The 22,259-nt window shown below is 39.0% G+C and overlaps 1 protein-coding gene across 10 annotated transcripts in view; it reads right to left on the bottom strand.

Moving 5' to 3' along the window:
* Window positions 1-21,945, bottom strand: part of DLGAP1 (DLG associated protein 1) — a 405,566-nt gene extending 383,621 nt beyond the window's left edge. For 8 of the 10 annotated variants that reach the window (XM_085052618.1, XM_085052611.1, XM_085052617.1 and 5 more), the window contains exon 1: window positions 21,535-21,945. The gene's annotated coding sequence lies outside the window, so the exon portion shown is untranslated. Of the gene's footprint in view, window positions 1-20,248; window positions 20,394-21,534 lie in introns of those variants that run through there. The other 2 variants (XM_085052624.1, XM_085052616.1) reach the window with 2 other exon arrangements.
* Between the last annotated feature and the right edge of the window lie 314 nt (window positions 21,946-22,259).

Here is a 22,259-nt window from a genome sequence, read left to right as displayed (position 1 = left end):
CAAAATTAATAAGCTTGTGAATACCCAATTCAAGGGGTTATTACAACTTTATTTTAAAATAAAATTAATTTTTCTAGTAATGACAACTTGCTAACTATAGAGCAAAGCATTTAAGGCTGTCACACTGATAACAGTATATGCTCCCCATTCTCCACCTCTGAATTTCTGTGAGCAAGTTTTATCTTTCCTCATAACACTGTAGGGATCTCTAGCCTCACTGAATTCTGCCTCTGGAGTTTCCAGGTAGTTCTGCCTTCACAATCAACACAGTTTCTTTTATTGCTCCTCCTCAAAGGATTTTGAACAGCTTCTTTTACTTATGCTACTCTGTCTTCCAAGTCCATAGCATGACTAATTAATTATTTTAAGAGCTGCCAGTATGTTTAATGAAGATACTGCATATTATTTCCATAGGCAAAAAGAAAATCCAGACATGAAAAAGACTATCGATGTAATATCTAGCAGAATTTGTTTTATAGTTCTGGTGATTAAAAGTAGTTGTTGACATGAACTCTAATAATAAAAGGAAATTAGAAGTCCACTCCAGCATCCTATAAGATGTTTTTCCATGTTAAATAAGGAGGGCACACTTGACCTCCCAATGTCATTTATCCAAGTTAAATTGTTTCTCAAAATCTCTTTGGTACCTTTAAACTAAACACCCATCTAAGACCTTGAAGAGGATTTATGTAGTGCAGCAGTGCATAACTGATGAATAATTTTAAGAGCACCATAATGAAATGTTAATTATTATTATTAGGATACATGTAAAAAGGGTATATGGAAACTGGATGTAAATACATCTCTTATTTAGAATTAGCCATAGGGAAAAAGTGGAGTCCGCACACCTTATAAATTGTCATATCACTCCTGCTCCCCTACAAAAGAAATTATTGCTAAAGCAACACAGCTTTAATGCCAATAATTTATCTTTTGCGACTTGTCAAAGAACCTTCTATGAAAATATTCACAAAATATAGGGAATATCATATTACAGATCTGTATAACAAGAAAATGAAAGGAAAAAAAGCCCTAACATAAAAGTTGCATCTTCCTTCTCAAAGAGGGCCACTAACTTAAAACATAAACACTAGCATTTTTAATATTCTGAAGTTATTAAAAAAGAAAAAATAAATAGAAGATGGTGAGCAAGAAACATAAGCAGAAAAAAGGATCAGGAAACAAAATAGGACATTCTGTTACAGTAGATTATGCTTTAGACATACTTCCTTTCAATTTTTTTCTTTTAAGATACACTTGTAGGTAGAGATCTCACAACAAAGATGTCACAGGGGTAAGGAAAACTGCACTCTTGCTTTACTTCCCTTAGCTCACCTATGCATTCAATAAACTAGTCACTTATTTCTCAAAAAAAAACCTTGTAGATCTGCTTGATTAAGTCTTTCAGTGAAGTTATTGTGGCCTGTCACAAACTACTCAATATACCCAGAGTATAAAACATGGTATGAAATATCACACTTTACTGGAATACTGTTCTAGCTATTTTCCTCTTCAAAACAAATATTTTCTGTCATAAAACCAAAACAAAACAAGTCCTATTACACTGCTGCAAAGTACCTCTCTCTACAACTGTACCCACCAGGTATTGAGGTTACAAATTGTTAAACCATTTCCTCTGTATTAATAGACACAATTTTCCATTTATAACAATAACTAAGAATATTACCAGGAAAGTAAATAGTTAGTGTAAGCATGACTTGTGAAATGACATGACAATTCACTTTTATTTCTTTACGCCTCCTCAGAGGTCAACAACATTGAGATCAGGAACAATGTTAACTAATGAGATCAGACCTGCACATGACTTCATCTTGTTTAGCTTCTCAGAGGACAATAATAGGTTTCCCTGAGCCCATGCTATATCCAGTCTGATCACATATACACATTTAAGTCCAAGTTCCTGGGTGATTCACTAAGATTTCAGGACTTTGTCAACAAATTTCAAGGAAAATTTAGCAGCTGCTCATACAAGTCCTTCCAATAGCTCTGACATGGCAGTAACAGATCAAAAGAGCTGTCCACAAATTCAAATCTACCCATGAGAAATTCAGAGAACCCCAGGAGTTTGATCTGCAATATAGTTTATGAAAATTTTTGTTTGCAATACCCATTCAGAATCAGACTTGAAAAAAATTAAACTTTTGGCACAAGTGGTGATGGTGGGGGGGACTTTCACTGTCTCCCCTCTCTGTTTCACTGATCAACAGGGTTTATTTTTGCTTTAAGTAAATATTGAAGAGGATTGTTCTTCAGACAACACAAGCTTCTCAGGTCAATACATTTTGATGCACATGTCCCTTAATACACAAAGTAGTAAGTAGTTATTACCCAAAAGGGAGGGGAGATTTCTGGTGCAGTAGCTTATAAAAACCTTTGGGGAGTAGTTTATGCAGCATAAACCCATATTGAGCCAAATTCTGCTACAAGAGGAAGGAAGCCAAACTTTGCCAACCTTCTAACAGTCTTTACAAGAGTACTGTAGGCTATTGCTTTATGGTGAACATATAAAAAAAATGTGTTTTTGAAGGAGACATCTTGTAGTATTCATCAAGCAACACAACTGTAATAGCGTGAAGCAAAGGAGAACCTTAGGGGAACTTGGTTAATTTTTGGGAAGCCTAATCAGACAGAAATTCTGTGGGGTTTTACGTAATAGGAGATTGATTGGCTTTTACTGAAGTGATATGGGGAAATAAATTTGTTTTTACACCTCAAAGTCCTAGTATTCAAAGACATCACTGATGACCTAGTTTTATACTTAAAGACTTGTATCTCTTACTTGTAGGACACCTGAGAAAAGAAAATATTAATCAGATGATTGTCTTGCTGGCCTCCATGGAGACACCATGACCACTCTGAAAACTGCCATTTAAATATGTGAAAAACATCTGTACAATGTATTTTTTTGTGGTCAGCAAGATTTTTAGGAAGATAAAATATATTCTAAATATTAGCCTAAATAATCCAAGAAGGTAAGGTTCGGGGAGTACAGTCTGACCCTAAAAAATATTAATCACAAATATTGATTATTAAATAGATTTCTAAGTTAAAAAAAAAATTGGTCTTTTGTCTGACTATATAAATGCATGCCTCTAACCTAATTTGTTGGATTTGGGGATTTTTACTCACTTATAATTTCACAGGGTAGGATAATAAATGGCAAATGGAATAGTGGTTTTCTACTAGAAGGCACCAATATCAATCGGTCTTTGGAGGTGGCACTGCAACAACATGAACATTAGTTAAAAATAGAGAAAATTTACAGAAAAATCTGTAAATTATCAAAGAAAGCAGAATTTGGCCTCCATTCTTGCCCCCTCTCATATATAGAACGGAGATGAAAATCTTAACTAAGTTAGCTCTGAGCACCAGAACAAAAACATATGGAGTTGCATGAAAATTCAATTTAGTTTTATGATCCAAGATAATCTCAAAATATCCAAACACAGGTCTGCAGAAATTGAGACAGCAGTTGTCTATCTGTGTGCGGGTTTTGTAACTTTTATTTATATACACATATGCAAATACGCAACACAAACAGAAGTTATGAAATTTGCATACTTCACTTTGTTCGTGACAAAATTTCAGGTCAAACAATAATGAGTGAATTTAGAGGGTCACTAAAATCAGATAAAAGGCATGGAGTTACCTCTCACATTTGCATTATGAGTGGCATACTATTGTCCTTGTTTAAGATCATTACTAATTTGTATATCTGTATGTAGTCTGAGCCCAGGTCTCCCTTCCCAAGTGAGCAGTGTATCTGAGACTAGCTCCCATCCTGACATTTCATCTACTAATTCACAAGATAAACTGAACTTCTCTTGCAAGCTCCGAGGAGAAGACTGAGCTGGAGTCTAAGAGACCTTTCAGGAGTCTAAGAGACCTAAATCTTCATGCTCAGAGTGAGAGAAAGGAGAGAACTAATGAGCTTCTGGCTACCAAATGCAATGGTCCCAATGCAGCGCCCTCTGGCCATAGTGGCCCACAACAAAAGAGATGTTGTTCTGCTGGGCTATAACCCAGGTCACAGCTTACAACACAACTCCATGTTACTAAGTCTAAAAAGCCATCAGATACAAACCACATCAACAACACAAAAATTATTTCCAACAATCAAATGTTTTATATAAGAACAGTACAATCACATGTTTGATAATATATATTTGTAGGAAAAAACCCACTTTTTTCTTGGTGTGATTCTGCATGCAGTAGACATAAACCCCAAGTCATCATCTTTCTTGAAACATTCCTGTAAGAAGGTCTACAGGAACAAATGTGAGACATGAGCACTTCAAATGGAAGACAAGCTGGAATCCACTGAATTTCAACAAATCTCTGAAGTTTCCATATATATCAGTTTTTCCTCAAGTCTTGTTATTACACAGTTACTGCAATAAACCATTTTCGTACACTAGTTCCAATGCATTTTTTCCATCTTATCATTTGCCTAAAAAGGATCTGAAAATAGGTCATAATTTCCATGCAGTTGTTTAACATGCAGGAATTTTCACCCAATATTCTTTCAAAAGTCTTTTGTAACTATATGAAAGACACAAGAGTATTAAATATTCAAAGTTTATTTTGATATAAAATGAGCAGAGTTAACTTATTTATGGTCCTTAACAAGATGTGATTATAAAAGAACAATAGTTTCAATGCCACAAAGGAACCACCAAAATGATCACAAATATGTTTGATTTAGGCCTGTTTGAAACCCATGTTAGGATCTGTCAAATTATATTAAATTTATATTAATTGCTGAAGCTTAAAATCCATTTATTCACAGCAAGAGCAGTTTAATCCCCTATAAAATCAGTTGATAACCAAATAATACTCTTAAAATATGAGACTATTAATGTAGCATTTTTATCATCAAGGAAAACAAGCAATGCTGATTTCCCTCTGTTGCAATGTGCCACACCCACAGCTAATAAAAGCAGACAGCCTCTGAGCTCTGTAGGAAACAAGATGCAGTGGTAAGACACTCAAATAAATGACACATCAAAAAACTGTAATTAACTGGACAAGAACTGGTTCTTCTTTGGAACAGTTATTTCAATTGTATTAGGTACTTTTAATGGGTTATCTGCCACAGGAGAAAAGCACCCATATCCTCTCCTGCACCGCAGAACACACAAATCCAAGTAAAGCCTAGAGAAAAAGACATAATTTAATCTTTTATCTGAGGGACAGAAACACCTCCTGAATTGTCAGCTGAGCAGGAATATTCTTCCTGAAGCTATTGCTTCTGCGATGCAGTACTAATGCAGAATAAAGGGATAAGCATTAAAAATATCCATGAGCACAGTTTCCCACACACCACATACAAGCTTCCAGAGCTTTTCAACTGAGAACATGGGAAATATTATCTTGCAGACAGCACTAGTATTATCTCAAGACACTGAAATACACAGAGTGTTTGGTGTCACCATTAAGACAGTATTTTAGTTGTGAATATGATTCAAGAAACACGGTGATACTGAAGATGAATAACATTTTTATGGTGCAGATGGGAAAGAAAAGTGGGTTTAATATTAGCAACAGAATAAACTGTACTCTCTACCAAGAGGCCTCCAAAACGTGAGCAACATACATAATTTCTGTGCAAAGAATTCCAATGGAAAATAAATACTAAAATAATAATAATAAAAAAATTACATTCTGTTTGGGTGAAAACAATCTCATTACTGACCCTATATAAAGAAGCTGATGTTACATTACGTTTTATTTCATTGCACTAAGGAGCATAGATCTGATCAAATCAAGCTAATGAATGTTTCTGTTCAACTGCTAACAATGAAAGGAGAACTTCAAATTCTTTAAAACCATTTCAAGTAGATTGCAAGTACATATTTATTAAAACAAAAGCACAGAAAATTAAGTAAATATTTTAAAAGACATTTTAAACTGGAAAAATGAGGAAATATATGAGGACATGAAGCTATCACCACTACCTTAAGACAACACTGGTTTAAGAACATTAGAGTTTTGGCAGTAATTAAAACAAAAATAAGATTATTTGGCATCAGAAAACCAAAAACTGGAGGCATTAGTATGTACTGATGATGAATGTATTCACCATATTCAAGTCCAGCATATGTCACATCAAACAGCAAGCAGTATAGTTGTTTCCTTACCCTTTTAGGCACTACTGCAGTTTCTCCAACACAGTTCCACAAAGAAACGGCAGTATTTAGTAACATTTATCCTCTCTCTTTTAAAGAGGGAATCCATTCATTGAACATTCTCTTGAATTACAAATGCTTCCTGTCACAAGGCCAGTTTACTCTTAATAATGTGGAAATACCCTGTGCAGTTTTCTGCTGTTGTATCATGGAGTGTATATTGTATATATCTAAAGCAAAGTCTCCTCTGTTGTTGGGAAAACTTAATGGGATATAACACTGAGCACATCAGTTTGTTTCTAAGGTGACCTTCACCCTCCTCTGAGTGCTTTTCCAAACAGCTATGTCATCTTTTCCCCAAACAATCCTAATTAACTGCTTTTGTGTTTGGATCTCAATTTCTTGGCTCACTGCCATAAGAAGTTTTTGTATGAAAAGTTCTGGTAATTCCTGTTAACAGCAATTTAAAATTGCCCTCCCTGGCCAAGTTTCTCCTGCTGCCATGTCTATCAAAGCACTTTTCATCTCTACCTCTGGATTCAAGTTACCTGTGAGTAGTTAGCACCATCCACTGCTAAATTATGGACTCTGTAGAGTGTCCTTGAAAGCAGCTACACATGAGTGGCAGAGAGACTCTGCACATTCCTGAGTTATCCATTATATCCTACCAACCAGTTCCTGGTAAAACAATATCTGTTCCTATGAACAGGAAATCCACCTTAAATGGCAATTGGCTGCATCTCTTCAGTCCCAGCTACTGCCACAGGCAGGCTGATCTTAGTTCTGATTCAATCATTTAACTAATTTTGTTCAAATAAACATGAAATAATCTGAGTTATAAATGAAATGAAAATGCCTGACTTGTTCAGAGTTCTCAAACTTTTTAAGAAGGGCAGCTAAAATACAACTGAGAATATGAATTAAAAAAAAAAGTTTTGTTCAAGTTAAATTCTTAAAAATATCTCACTGAAAACCTACCGCTCCCATTTTTAAAAAGAGGGCAACAGGGTTCTGGCTTGAATGCAATAAAACTCACAAAAAGGTGGCCTTAGAAATCTGCTGTTTCATCTCACCCAACAAGAGTACATTAGAAGCTGAAATAAAGCTCCTCTTTATATCCCAGTACCCCAGAACATGCTCTGCCTACACCAGTCACCAAACATACCTGAATCTGCAGGTGAACAAGAGACTTTGTCACTGCTTATTGCTGTTCAATGGGGCACTACTGCATGAATGCTAAAAATGAGATTAAAATGTACTGTTTCTAGTGCTTTCTGTCCTCCATCCACACTTTACAGAAATCATGACAGAGGTCGCCTGCACCACCATGCAGAAAAAGGGCAGTAAGAAGCATGGTGCACACAGAACGAACATGAGTCAAGATGAGGAGACAAAGTAGTCAGGCTAGGGGAGACAGATGAGACAGGGGCAGGGAGATATGCAGTCACTGAAGTGTATTTCATTCCAGAACTTGGAGTGGAGCCCAGGAAACCAAAGTCTCAAACCCTCCTCTGCTGTCAGCTAGTATTTACAAAAGCTAATTGCAAAGCTCTTCTCACAGATTTGCAGCTGGACACAGAAAGGGCAACAGTCCTCTACAGTAATTCATTCCTTCACTATTCCAAGAGTCAGACTACATTGCACTACAGTTCTTAGCTTCTTGGGATCTCTACATGATACCATTAAAAAGAAAAGTAATTCTGCTTAGTTTAAAAACCACATTATTTAATAACATAAAAATGTTCCAAGATTAAAAGTGCTGGAAAAAATTAATTCAGTGAAGAATGAATTAAATATTCAAATACTGTAATTTTTCTTACTACAGCATGCACACACACAACTGAGTACATCTCTGTTCATTTGTAACTCTGGGTAATTAACACATGGCCCATATAAACATGTATGCCAGCATCAATTAGGTTTCCTTTCTTCAACTGTGAAAGCAAGCTTCATTCTTGCTCTGTGACACATGCTTTCAGCCAAATGTAAAGGTTGCAATACAAAGAAAATGGTCTTCTGATCCAGCTTAAAAGGAGAAAAAAAAGGAGAGTTTGGTCCAATGTGCTCCAGCATTCTGCTATGCAGCTTGTAGCATCTCATCTAATCCTTTTTCTCCCATTCCCTCTTAACAAGCCTCACATACCAGGATGCCCACAGTTAGAAATGAGCTCCAGAACTGCTTCAGAAGGTGAAGATTATGAGGTTCACCAGAAAGCATCATAAGCTCTCATCCCTCAGAGCTATGTTGAATGCCACGGTCACCCTCAGGGAGATACATGACATTAACTCAGGGATTCTGAGAATTAATTGCATGCATCTCTACGACACCTATTACTGTAGGGAAATGTTTTTAACCTCTAGAAGTCAAAAGATGTACATTTACCACCATAGCTCTATGAAGCTGCTGTTATTTCCTGATTTGGATTTATTCTCGGTTATAAATCAGCATTGTCCTCACGCATTACATTTCCTGAATAGTAAAGTTTCTCTCTGCAAGCTCAATCCAGTGAATGTCAAAGCGTAGAACCCTGATGAAATGTTAAACAAAGCAAGAGATAGGCATTGACCCACAAAGCAGACGTGTAGCATCATTTAACAGGCTTACGGACAAAATGTATTTCTGAAATATTTCAGCGAGCATCTGCATAAAGCTGACTGTTGACGGGAACTAAAGCTGACAAAGGCATAACAACATAAAAATGCATCTGTGATCTTATTCTGTACATACTGAAAGTGACAGCCCGTCAGGGTATAATTATCATATATTACCAATGGAATATTAATCAAACATTCATTACTCTAATTAGAAAAACTTGTCTTGAAAAGCAGCCTGACTTTTCACCTTTGGAACTGTAACTGACACAGAAATGTATTTGACAGTCTTGATGACTATGAATCCTTGGTGGGAGAAATAATGTCTTTATCTTCCAACATTTAGCTTAACTGCCAGTTTCCCTCCTCTGTATGTAAAATTCAAGTCAGCTTAGATGATCTCATGCACTACTTCAACCTCTGTTAAGTACTACACATATATCTAACGTGAGGTAGAGATAAAACCTAGGCTATGTGCAGGTTTACTGAGTGGGGATTAAGTTTTTCTTTGAAAGAAACCTAGAATATCTGTCTACAATGCAAAAAGTCACACCTGAGCTGGGATTTCAGTTATCCATGCACATTCACACTTTTGAGCCTGTATAGCCTTTTTTGTCCCTTCAGAAGTGTCATTTTTTTGCACATACAATGTCTGAAACCCCACAAATATTAACCACATACAAAGGAGACCAAGTAGCAGTATAAAGTCTGCCTTTCAAATGATTCATGTGGAAAAGCAAAGCATTTAAAAGATAACATTCTGAAGTGCCAATATCCCTGCAGGTCTCAAAGTCAAAAAAAGAGAGATGTGAATTTTGTGGTCATGCATTGACACCATCCAATGCCTGCTTAAGGAAATGACAGACATTACATTCACAGTGTGAGCCACAGATTTCACTGAGTAGCAGATCAGGCTCCTACGGATTATTCTAGCTATGCCCAATCATGAGACACTTTTAACAATAAAAATTATATGTGTATACATTAGAGGCTTCATCAGGCCATGCTGGATTATAGATAACCTTCTTTTTATACACCTTGCTGAAGATGTTGAAATCTGGAACCATTGAAATCTGCTTTTTATTTCAAAGGATGTTTTGATTTTGTCCATCAAAGGTCATAGAATATCCCAAGCTGGAAGGGACTGACAAGACCAACTCCCTGCAGGACTACTTAAAACTATATACCATATGACTATGAGCTTTGTCCAGAAGCTCCTTGAACTCTGACAGGAACAAAAGATACCACTTTACTAGTAAAAAACTTATCATAATCTTTTACCTCACAGGATAGTTGTAAAGGTTAATATAAATTGAAATTCAGACTGTTGACAAAATACAGTGGAGAATTAATTATAATTTAGAACTACAAGCATGTTTTAGTCTGTCTTAACTTCATCTACTAGGTAATTATTTAGGGAATATGCAGCATGTTACCATTTGTTTAGGACTGTAATTTTTTTTCAATGTTACTATTTCAAATTACTGTGCTATTTTCACTTGTATTACCAGACATGGTCTGAAAAGAAGAAAAGTCTATTTACCATATCTGAAACCAGAAATGCATTTGGAACTGATGCTATAAATAAAAGTGCAAATATTTGCAAATCTAAAAGCAAAACTTTAAATTGTTTAATCTTTGTCCTTGGTTATACATCTTCATTATGTTATCAAATTAATTCAAATTGTGTGCTCACTTCCAACTAAGCTGGCAAGGAAAACTCTGAAATTATCCGTACGACTTCAGTTGGGTGTGATTTTCTATTATTTAAAATGATTTTCCTATGAACTCATTCCTTCTTGCTAAACGCAGACTCATTACTGCCAAATAAATAATGACAATGTTGTTACTGCAACAGGGATGGCAATATTGTATTGGACACTGGGGAGAAGACAGTGAACACATCACATGTATTAGTGTCCTGAGCTCCACAAATGATTTGCCAGGTGTGATATGCATTAAGACATTTCTTACACACATTCTGCTCTCGCTTTACCCATGGACTATTCTGAGGCTTCATGTCCTATGTGCTAAACCTTAAGGTCCTAAAATTCAAATTCATTCTTTAATTGGCTATTTTAAGTGATGACCTTGAGGTTTTTTGTTGGTATGTTTGGGGTTTTTTTGTCTTTTCTTCCCTCCAGTTGCCATATGCTCCACTATCCAGATGATTAAATTCTACCCTTGTCTTCCTAAAAAAATAACCCCAAAACCCAAACAGTCCAGGGCGAGGCAATATTTAAAAATCACCAAACACTAGATGCCGCAAAAAAGAAATTATATAACAAAACCAGGTTTTCATTTGGCTTTATGTTACTCACATTGCCACCTACTTGAACCTAGCATTAAGTCAAATCCACTCCTGCTTTCATCCCACTTACCTCCCTGTAAACACACCAGCCACAAAACCTAGTTTTCTGTACTTTGCAGCAACTGAGATAAACTCTGCTGCAAATATATTTCTGCTTCCTGCTAATGCTATCCAGTTGGTGCATAAAGAGGAACAAGATCTGGCCTATTTAGATAAAATATACTGTTTTGAGGGGTTTTTTTCCCCCTTTTTTCCCAGTATATCTTTTATTTAATTTTGCCTTTATTTATTAGGCACAAGCAGAATTAGTTAAAAGTAGTTGTTAGACAAAGCATGACTACTTTCATCCTACTTTCAAAAAGTATTTGGCCTAGCAATAAATACAAAAAAATTAATCCTACTTCTTAAAATATGTCCATACAAACTCTAAGAAAATGCTTAACAAAATAACCATTAATACTACATTTACCACACTTATTTTTCCAGCACACACACAAACTTAGCTCTAGAGAGACTCCACTGAATTAATTTACTTACTTTAGGTGGTATATTGTAATGATAATAATGGAATCTATTAAAAAAAGACTACATGATTAAGCACCATAAAATTGTGGGCAACAATCCATGACTAATCTGCAAATTCAAAGGGGGAAGGAAAATTGAATTTTTTTCATTATTTATCTATTTTAAACAGATGAGATGTGCAGCACACATACGGATCAATGTATTTAAACATTTTCTTTCTAATACTGTGGCTTAACTTTTTCCAACACAAAACACATAGCAGGCAGCTTAGCTTAATAAAAATCATACTACAAATGAACAAACTGGAAAGTGACCGAGTATTTGGGTTACACAAAGGTTTAGTATCAGATGTTGGAAGGACCCAGTTTGGCTCCAGAATGATTTGTCATTGAAATTCAATTGGATCAAGAACTGTTTTTCTCCTCTTGATTGCTGAATTTAACATTTTCTGATGATTGTTTAAATAGTATGTGCTGAAAAATTTAGTTTTTTCCCCTCCCAAAATACATGCAAGTAAAAGAAATATAAATTTTTCAAGAATCTCAGTATCACACAAAGCATGCATTCAGCTTTGAGTAATATATTACTACATGAATGTAAACCAATTTGTTTGCATGCACTAAAATAGAATGAATCATATCCATGACACCAAATTGTAGTAATAAATTACTGAGCTCTGCTAGTGGTGTGAAAAGCATTATCATATTAGATTTTGCAATTCAGATCTATTATAGGCATCTTGTATTTATTTATTCAGCCATTCAACATGGTATACTAAAAAACATATTGGCTACATACACTCTGTAGAAGGCACATGCCTGCCTGTATCAATACTATTTCCTTTACCCAGAGTAAGGTGTGTCTTTACCATTCTCAAAAATATGAGTGTAATGTAACTGTGCCACTGGTGCCCCCAAAATTCTGGCCAGTCACTGTGACTGTGCAGAAAAACTGTCTAATAATACACCCAGACTGAGTATTCTTGAGAAGTAGATTTGTGACAGTTGGTTCTGCCCTGTGTGCAGTTCAGTAAGCACACACCCGACCTAGGCTTTGTGCTGCTGACTTAAGAAAACAGCTCTATAAATTTTTCTTCTCCTGGCCATCTGATGACAATAGCTAAAGTGGCCTCTTCAGCCCTGAGATGTGAGTGAGGAGTGCACTTACTGCCTTCAACACCTTCCAGAAAGGAATTCACCTTTCCTCCTTGAAGCTCTCATTGCTTCCACCAGAAAGGCAAGAAAAACTCTTTAAAGCATCCCATGTGCCTGAACAGCTAATATGGGCTTCTCTTCAGCCCTCTCTACAAAACCAAAGAGCAGGGAGAGACCAACATCAAGAATAAGGGAGTTTAAAGGGAACTCACTCACTTTTGCTCTCCCTGAAGTTGAGAAAAAAAAATCCCCATCAAAAGATCAACCCTGACTTAAACCTAAATTCAAAGCATATGTGAGCCTGAAGAGGTCCTCCGCATTTATTAATAATATTGCTAACATGGGCAGTAGCTGCTATGAGCTGGATATGGAAGGAAAGATGACTTCAGAGTAGTTTATGGTTAGACTAAATGTTAAGGCAAAATCATCAGATAAAACCAAAATAATTTATGTGCTACAATAACACAAAGCTCTCATGAGCACACAATACCTGAGTCAACACCATGTTCATATTTTAATACAAAGCAGTAAAAACCAAAACCAAACTAAACCCAAATGCCCAAAACCAGGGCACAGCATCACTCAGCAACTGTTCAAACCAATGTATAAATCAGCTGCAAGGACTCTGTATGCTAATGAAGCCAGAAAAACTAAACTAGATCTGTCAGACTCATCAATTAATTAATTAATTATACCACAAATAATTAATGACTCCAGTTCTGTATAAAAACAAACAAACAAACAAGAATCATAGTTGAACCAAGAAAAAAAAATCCACATCCAATTTATTTATCAGTATCTCTTAACTTCCAGTAAAATGAAACACTGGAGTTTTCTGTAGTAGCCTCAGGTTCAAGCATTTTTCCTTTCATCAGGGACATATTGCAGAGAGATCACTGAGAGCTGTGCACAGACCACTGGTAGCATTGGTTCTGAATTATGTACCATTTTAAACATGAAAATAAACTTCAGCATGTCACCATTACGGAATAATATTGATGCTTTTAAACAAATAAAATTTACATTTATAGGCTTTTCTATATATTAGTTTCTCTGTTCTTAAACTATAAGTCCTTGGGAAAATAGACCAGTTATTTTTGGTCCTACAGCAGCTCAAAGCAAACTACAGATAATGTTGAATAGCAAAATGCAAGTTAGAGTTTCTACAAATGTACAAAGTCTGCTAGAAAAAAATGATAATTGGAATATTTTCTTCTCATTGTATCCAAAATTTCTTTTTAGTTCCAAAAGAAATTGAACTAGGCACTGAGATGAACATTCACCTTTCTGTCACCATACTTTATTGTGACTTGTCATACAGGGACCAGAAATTTAGAATAAAGAAACACAATGTAATTAATATCTCCTAGGTCCTATAGAAATGCTGTGATCCTTGAGCAATCTTTTAGCAAATATTTCTGTCTTCAGAAGGGCTCTACAAGTGTAACACACACAGGTGTTGCTACTGCATTTCAGCATTTCTTCACATTAAAAAAAGCCCCTCTAATATGGACCTGACCAACCGGTGCTCAGCATTTAATATTTTATACAGGGCAGGCAGCCTCCTCCTGCAGTTCATGTTCAAAATGCCAGTCAGCATAAAGAGCAAGGGATCAGGTCAAGAACTTTAGTATACTCTCATTTTGCCTTGATTCTGTCAAAAACATTCTCTGGAAAGTAATCTAAAATAACATATTAATTTTTTTGCAGCATGCTGCACTGATTTTACAAGTACCTCACATACTATGTGCTTTGTAAATGACCAAAGTACTTGCATACTGCAGAACGTCCTTGTATTCTGCTGGTGTTCATATATAGTTCTACTGTACAACTCTCCCTGCGAAACACAGTATGAAGATTGCCAGTAGGGACATTTATATCGTGCTATAGAGATGTAGAACACCAAACAAGTAATTCTGGAAGTCAGCCTACACACCACCACAGTATGATAAACACCACACAGGTTTGCAAGTTACAGTCCAAAAAATTCTAACATTCCTATCCAAGGTGAAGTGGATGCTCGTCAAATACCATGCCGCTGCAATTTTGTAAAGGACATTGCATAGATATTGAAACAGCTCTACAAAGAATGTCATATTTGAAGTAGTTGTCATGGACCAAAAACCCCCCCAAAAGACAAAAACAAAACAAAGAGGAAGATGCAACCATAATTTTTATATGAATAAGTTCCTAATATTTGAGGAATTAAAAACTTTTTTTTATCTTAGCTAACAGGAGAGCCAGCTGGTTTGAATACCATTCAGCAATCTCTCCTGAGTGCAATATCAATAGCTTCTTTTGTTTATTTCTTGTTGTTGCTAAGAAAAAAGACCTGCATTTTTTTTCCCCAGGAAGAGTGAGATCCAAATGTGTGAGAAAATGTCTTCATCTCCAGTTTATAATTCCACTTGAGTTTATTTTATCATGTAGATATCCATATCACAGTTTATAAGAAATATATATTTTTCACTAAAAGTTACAGTGCTTCCTAAACAGACATTGCATCTCTTCTAGAGTATTTAATTTCATACAATGATATACATACAGTACTTTTCAAAGTACTACTAATCTCAAAATCATTAGTCTTATTTTACTGCTGTTATTAAAGGACAGATGCCATCCAGATATTTGGGATATTTTCCTCAGAAAATAATTTTAATCATCTTCTCAAATATAACATTTTATGGTTTTACAGTTCTTCCATGAATGGAATTACCAAACTACCATTCCTTTTTTAAATCTAAATTGTTTTGAAATGGTGATGTTTGCAATACTTAATTTATACAAAATAACTTCTCCTAATCCAACCTCTTTTATTCCTTCCTGTGGTGATTTTTCCCCCTTTTAATTCTACTTTGCCATCCCATTGCCACTAAAAAGCTCCACTGGGATATTCATCAATATTATTTACAAAACCGTATATAAATTTGGCTAAAAGCACTTCTCTGCCAAGATCTGTTAGAAGGAACAGTTAGGTGAATCATAGAACTATGGAATAGTTTGGGTTGGAAGGGACCTTAAAGACCATGAATTCCAAACCCCATCTTGAGAATGGACACCTTCCCACTAGATAAAGGTGGATCAGATCCTGTTCTATGGTATGTTCTTAGAAAATAGGATTTGATGATGGAATTTGGTGATGTTCTAAAACACAGTCACACACACTTAGAAAAAAGAAAAAAAAAAGAAGCAAAACCCTACAACATTATGGAAGTAAACCAGATGCAACAACAGCTGACACCTTTAAAGGACCAAACCACGCCCTGAGCAATACGCCAAATGAACAGAAAGCCAGAAGACACAGACTTAAGAGAACAAGGAATCTCTGAAGTCCTTGTGAAACATTTGCTCCAACGCAGTTCCAGTGCCACAAAACCAGAAGCTGCATTCCTCTATGAACCACGAAATGAAGGTTGCCCTATGTGAATGGCACGCTGCAAGGACTCTGAAATTCTTTCAGCTGAAGGATGGAAAGAAGATAGAGATTGTCGCATATTTTGGACATCTGTGAGACACCTTACATCCACTGAGCACACTGACTCTCAAGACTTCTGGCTGGACAAAAGCAACAGCACACTGCCTGTTGAACAGCTCTAAATGAAAAGATACTTTTGCAACCACAACGCAGACACCTGGATTTCATCTCCACTCCTCTTCAATTTTTTTCTTCCTTTCTATTTTTTTGCCCTGATGACAAGACTAAAGAAACACACGGGGAAGTAGTGAGGAATTCTCAGTGCTGACTTTCAATTCTGGATGCATACAGCTAAAACAAGTAACCACAACACAGGTAGGTGAGACTGCTAATCATTTTCTCTTATTGTTATTGACCTCCAGTCAGATACATCGTCCTGTTCCATCTGCAAAACTAAACAGACACATGGGAAGAAAGTGTTTACAAGCACAGAATTAGCAACAGAAGTCACACTTGGGAAGCTGGCTGGAAATGCCACTCCCTTCATTTGAAAAAGTAGCTCAGCTACCATCCTATCATCACATGCCTTGAAATAACATCAGAGAGGATGCACATCCAGAACAATGAATAGGCTTTCAAGCAAAATTCTTGAACAAAACTTTTGGGGATCTTCACCTCCTTATCTCCCTTTTCCACAACAAAAAAAAAAGCCTCAAGAAATCCTTGACTGCATCCAGCAGAGTCACCACATCAGGATATTAAGATGCTGAAACATGTAGGATGTTGCAAGTCAATTCAAGCTACTTCAACCCACATTCAAAATTAACCCACAAAGCTTAAAAAAGCACCTTCTATGTATAAGACATGATCCATAACTACTGAGATCTTTGGTTATGAGATGATGCCACACACTTTTGTCACCTGAACCATGGCAATTGAGGTTCAAGATCTGGATCTAGGCATCTGGAAGTGTACATTTCCTTTACACAGACAGAAGTACATTTCTCAAATCCCTAGTTTCCTGACCATGAGAAATCAGAAGATGAAGGTTAGTTAAAGGTGATGCTAAATTTTTAAAAAGAGGGAAACAACTGGAACGAGTGCTATTCATTGAAATGCCACCAACACAGGGCATCAGGCAGCAAGAGATCAGAAGTTTCTCATACATAAAGGCTAAAGGAAAAGCTTCATAGGCAACTATTTAAAAATGGCTCTCATCTAGCCAGAAGACACTGGAGAGATGCATAAAGTCAAGATTACTTGGACAGCCAGATTATGAATGTACTAGCTGCAATCATTATGTTTTCTTGAGCAGATTTTCAAATGGCACAGGCAATTCTTTAAGAAACACAGAGATATAGAAAAGTAGAAATACACTGTGTGATTTCAAAGCAGTGCAGAGTGTTTCTACAGACAATCTGCCAACTAGACAAGTTAAGAAGGCCAAAGTCAGCATCAGCATCTGTCTTCCAATTAGAGAGCCACAAATGACATATTGCTCAGTGACAAATGATGACTGCTGTCTTATATTAAGATGGTTGCTTTAGCAGATGTTTTCAAATTATCCCAAGACATGTCACAAGGAAAGGCAAAAGAGCTGGAAATATGCCCAGAGAGACCTGGTGCACCAGCAGCCTAAGGGAGCCATTTAAAATCCCATTTGGTATCCTCTCATGAGATCACAGCTAAAAAAAAACTGAGTAGAGAAAGGAAAATGGAAGTAGAAAATATGTTATATTCCTTGGTGAAAGTTTTAAGTATCTGACTACAGGATCATCTACAATAAAATGTGTTCACTTCATCTCAGCTTTGACAGAGACAAAGTCTAGGTAGACAGTTCTTCAAACAAGAGAAAGGAAAAAAAAACCAAACCCAATGATACCCCAGAAAGAGTTGTTCCATATTGCTGCTCTGTGATGACAGAGTTAGTGCAAAAGAAACTCTTTTTATGCTGAACATCTCCAAAGAGTAACCCTAGTATCACATCTCACATGCTGACTCAAAAAAATGAAATTCAGCCCTGCTCCCAGGTGAGAAGGTGAAGACTGTTTTTACTGCTATGAAACATCTGAAACTCCAAAAATAGTGCAGACAAATAACAGAGAAAAAGGAAGATGAACACACTTTCATCTGAAGAGGACTAACAAGTAAGATTCTGTCAGCTATTACACACAGTTAGAGACAGGACAGGTCTTCAAATCAAATATCTGATGGGGAAAACAAGCTATTTCCCAAAATCCCACAGTAAAATCATATAGGTATAGAAACACTTTAATATAATGCAAGCAGAAGGGAGGATTAGAGCAGGGAGAAGCACAGAGGCGGTGCTCATCCAGCGTAGCATTGTTCTCACTCTGGAAGCATAAGGCAACAGTAAAAGCACACCCCAGGAGACAAAATAACCACTAGGAGGAAGGTGCCAATGAATGCTGCTACAAGTTAAGGAATGGGTAGGCGTCTAGTCTTGACCTATGGTGACGGAGAAAATCCTCTCCCTCTCTCAATCTCTCTCGCGTTACCATGGAGATCCACTTTTCAGGTTCCTTTGGATGAGCTTTGTGCACAAGTGCAAAATTTGGCATAAGAGGAGAACAAGTATTAATTACATGCCCCTGACAAAAATAGCTTTCTTAAATCTTGAGAGCTAATACAACAGAGGCAGTAAAAATTAAGTTTGGTTACAGAGATTAAAGGCTGAATAAACTATCTCATTTTAAAGTGCCTTGAACTCTCTTCTACTTAAAAAGGCAATGCCAGTCTCAGCGTATTGCATCTGTCTATTACAATTTGAGTGAAAATTTTAGTTATTTTATGGTATGAAATCAGGGTAAAAATTACAAAGAAAAAATTCCATGGACCCTACTTACTACTCTTCCTTGGTACGGGATTACCTTCATTTATTACACTACCTTATGAATTATTTATGCAGTTCTTTTCGTATTTCCAGGTTGCTACATCACTACCCAGAGCTGCACAAAGATGCACCACCTTTACATTAAGAAAAACATTACAAAGCCTAACACAAACAGATTACATTGATATGCCTCCAAGTATTAATCCCACTAGAGACAGACTAGAATGAGCCTTGAATTAAACTGTGTAGAGGGGTCTGGGGAAGTAAAAGAAAACTTCAAATGAGAAGGATATACATATATATATATATCTATATACATATACACACATATATATACATACATATATACATATGTATATATAAAATAAAACACTACTGCACCCTTTAGAGTACTTGATAAACTCTCTAACAAACAGTGTATTTTGCTCCCATATGTTTTAATTATTTCATACTAATTTAAAGTTACCTAATTCAAATACAAAATTTAGTTACCTAATTTATATAGTTATCTGAAATACACAGCATTAGACAGACAAGCTGTAACAGAAGAAAATAAGGAACTGTGTTGTCGCCATTAACTATTCCTATTTTTCATGCAATCATTATCAGCAGCAGCAATTTGATCTTCAAATATTTATCCTATTTAGCTTTGAATATGCACGCTTTAGACTTTTGGATCTCTTGCATCAGTGAACAATGACCAAACTCTCAATGCCTTTTAATGTGGAGGGGAAATACTTTAAGCATCTACACTGGACCCACACAGGAGTAGAAATTAGCGTTGCCTTTTTAAAGGTGCATTAACATTGAAATACAATCCAATACAACCAACTGAGCATACACCATGCCTGTAAGCACACCTACCTTTCACTTGTAAGTAGGCTACAAGTTAAACAACAACTTGCTTTTTTTTTTTAATAACCAACTTCCTACTCTGTCCACTACATTTCTCACAAGTTTGCTTCTCTTACTATTCCTTTTTTTTTTTTTTTTTTGCCTTCTGTCCTTAACAGCACATTTAGGTACTTCTGACAGGTGTAGAAAACAACATGAATGAGACAGGATTATCCAAAACTCAATCACGTGTGAAACCGAAGCGCTTAAATGTTATTACATTTTTTTTCCTGCAAGATCAAATGAAACTATCATCCTCCTTCAGAAACAGGCACAGTGTAGCCGTTTCCTTGAGCCGGGTTTAGTAACAGCAACAAGAAGGGGTAAAAAAAAAGCCGTAATTACATAACGGACCTCGCTAAATGCCTCGCTTCCCGGCGGAGGAGGAACGGGGGACGGCGGCAGCCCGGGCAGCTCCGCTCCGGGACCCGCAGGGTGTGGAGCGGCGGTGGCGGTGCTGGTGCCGCTGCCCAGCAAGCGATGGGCACCGGCACGGGGGAGGGAGGCCTGCCTTTCCCGGGGGGCTCTTTAACCTCCGCCCCGGGGGCTGCCAGGCGATCACCAGAGCTCTAAACGCCCACACCTGAGCCGCGCCGTGCCCTGGCCCTGCCCGCGGAGGGGGTGCGGCTGCCCGGGGCGCGCTGCCCTGCTCGACCGCCCCTCTCCCCGCGGCGAGAGAGCTCCGCTTCACCAGCGGCCGGGAGGGCAGGCTCCTCAGCACCGCCTCCCTCCTGTCCCCTGCCGGCTTGAAGCGCTTTCCCAGGCACCCGCGCCTGGGGATGGAAGTCTGGATCGGGGTCCGTGCGAGCCCCGCTGGACGCTGTCCCTTCGGCAGGACCTCTCGGTTCCACGGGATCCCCGCACTACACGGGCTTCGCCGAGGGGAAAGCAAACATCCACCCTGCTGTCCTTGTCCTGCCGGGGAGGCACGCGGGACAAACTCGGGCCGAACAACTGCCGACAACTATTTACGGAGCCCGTGCGGGGCTGCGGGGGACGGCGGGGCAGGAGCTGGCACGGCCGATGCCCCCGCATTGCACGCCCGCAGGTTCCCCGGAGAAGGGAGCGCTTCCCCGGGTAAAGGAGGATGGCACTCCACGGCGGCTGGCAGAGCCCCCACGGATGGGGGGATAGAGCCCCGCAACGCAAGGCCAGCTAGGAATTACTCATTTGAATGATGCAGCAAACGGGGAGCGGGGACACGACGCGGGGAGGACGACTAGTCTTCCCGTTGCCACTCTTCAGCCCCGATGAATAAATAATGCTCAGGTTCCCTGCCAGAGGAAGCGCTCTCCTCTTCCGCGCAGACAGCAATTAATAGCCAGCCTCCTCCCGCGAAACCCCGGCTAAGCTCTCCCGCACGCTCGCACCCGCGCTGCCAAGTGCGAGCAGCACAATAGCGGGGAACCTCTCTATCTCGGGGAGAGCAGGGGGGGTCCTAGGGAAGCCAAACCTCTCGCGGCAAAACCCGATCCCCCGAGCCGCGGAGCGTCGGGGAGCGGTGGCCGCGGCAGCCGCCGGCGCGGCGGGAGGGCAGGCGAGCCAGGCAGGCTGCCCGGCGAGCCGAGGGCGTACCGCGCAGCACGCCGCTAACACCATCACCCCTCGGTATCGTCAGCAAACAGCACGCCCGCAATTACCTTTTCCTGCCCGCCGTCCGTCAGTCAGGCGTTTGAGGAAGAGAAGGAGAAAGGGAAGGAAGGGAGAAGAAAGAGACAGGGAAATACAGACAGCTAGAGGCGGCTGCTAATCCCCCTGTAGAAAGACTTCCAGCAGCAGCAGCAGCAGAAGCAGCAGCAGCAGCATGCGTGTGTGCGTGCCCGGAGTGAAGCACAGCCCTCCTGGCGATGCACCGGCGCTGGCACCCAAGTGCTGTCATGTGCGTGTCTCGGTGTGTGTACCCATGGCAAAAAAAAAAAAAAGGAAAAAAAGGAAAAGAAAAGAGAAAGATAGACGGGGGGAGACTCGTCAGTCACACGCCCGGCTGTGCACTGCTGGGGGGGACGAGGAGGAGGAGCCCAGCGCTCCCCAGCCCAACCACCGGAGGAGCAGCTCTCTTACTACGGCGGCGGCCGGGCTGGCCCTCCGCGGCAGCCCCGCATGCCCAGCCGCCCTTCCCGCCCGCTCCCAAGGACATGCCTTCGGGAAAGACCCTCAGGGCCTCCCTCCCCGGGGATTCCGTTGCACCCCGGGCTATCCGAGCCCGGCGGAAGCAGCTGGAAAAAAACCTAGCCCCACGTTTCTTCCCCAGAAATGTCTCCCGGAGAGCGCCCCTGGGCAGCGGGGATGCCCCGCGTGGGACGGAGATGCGGCGCAGCTCCAGGGGTCCCAGCCGCGCCGGGGAGCGCAGGGAAGTGGGAGCGGG

The sequence above is a fragment of the Lichenostomus cassidix genome, chromosome 2, assembly GCF_008360975.1.
Source record: "Lichenostomus cassidix isolate B80296 chromosome 2, HeHo_3.0, whole genome shotgun sequence".
NCBI lineage: Eukaryota > Metazoa > Chordata > Aves > Passeriformes > Meliphagidae > Lichenostomus > Lichenostomus cassidix.
This window is presented reverse-complemented; position numbering and strand designations above follow the sequence as displayed.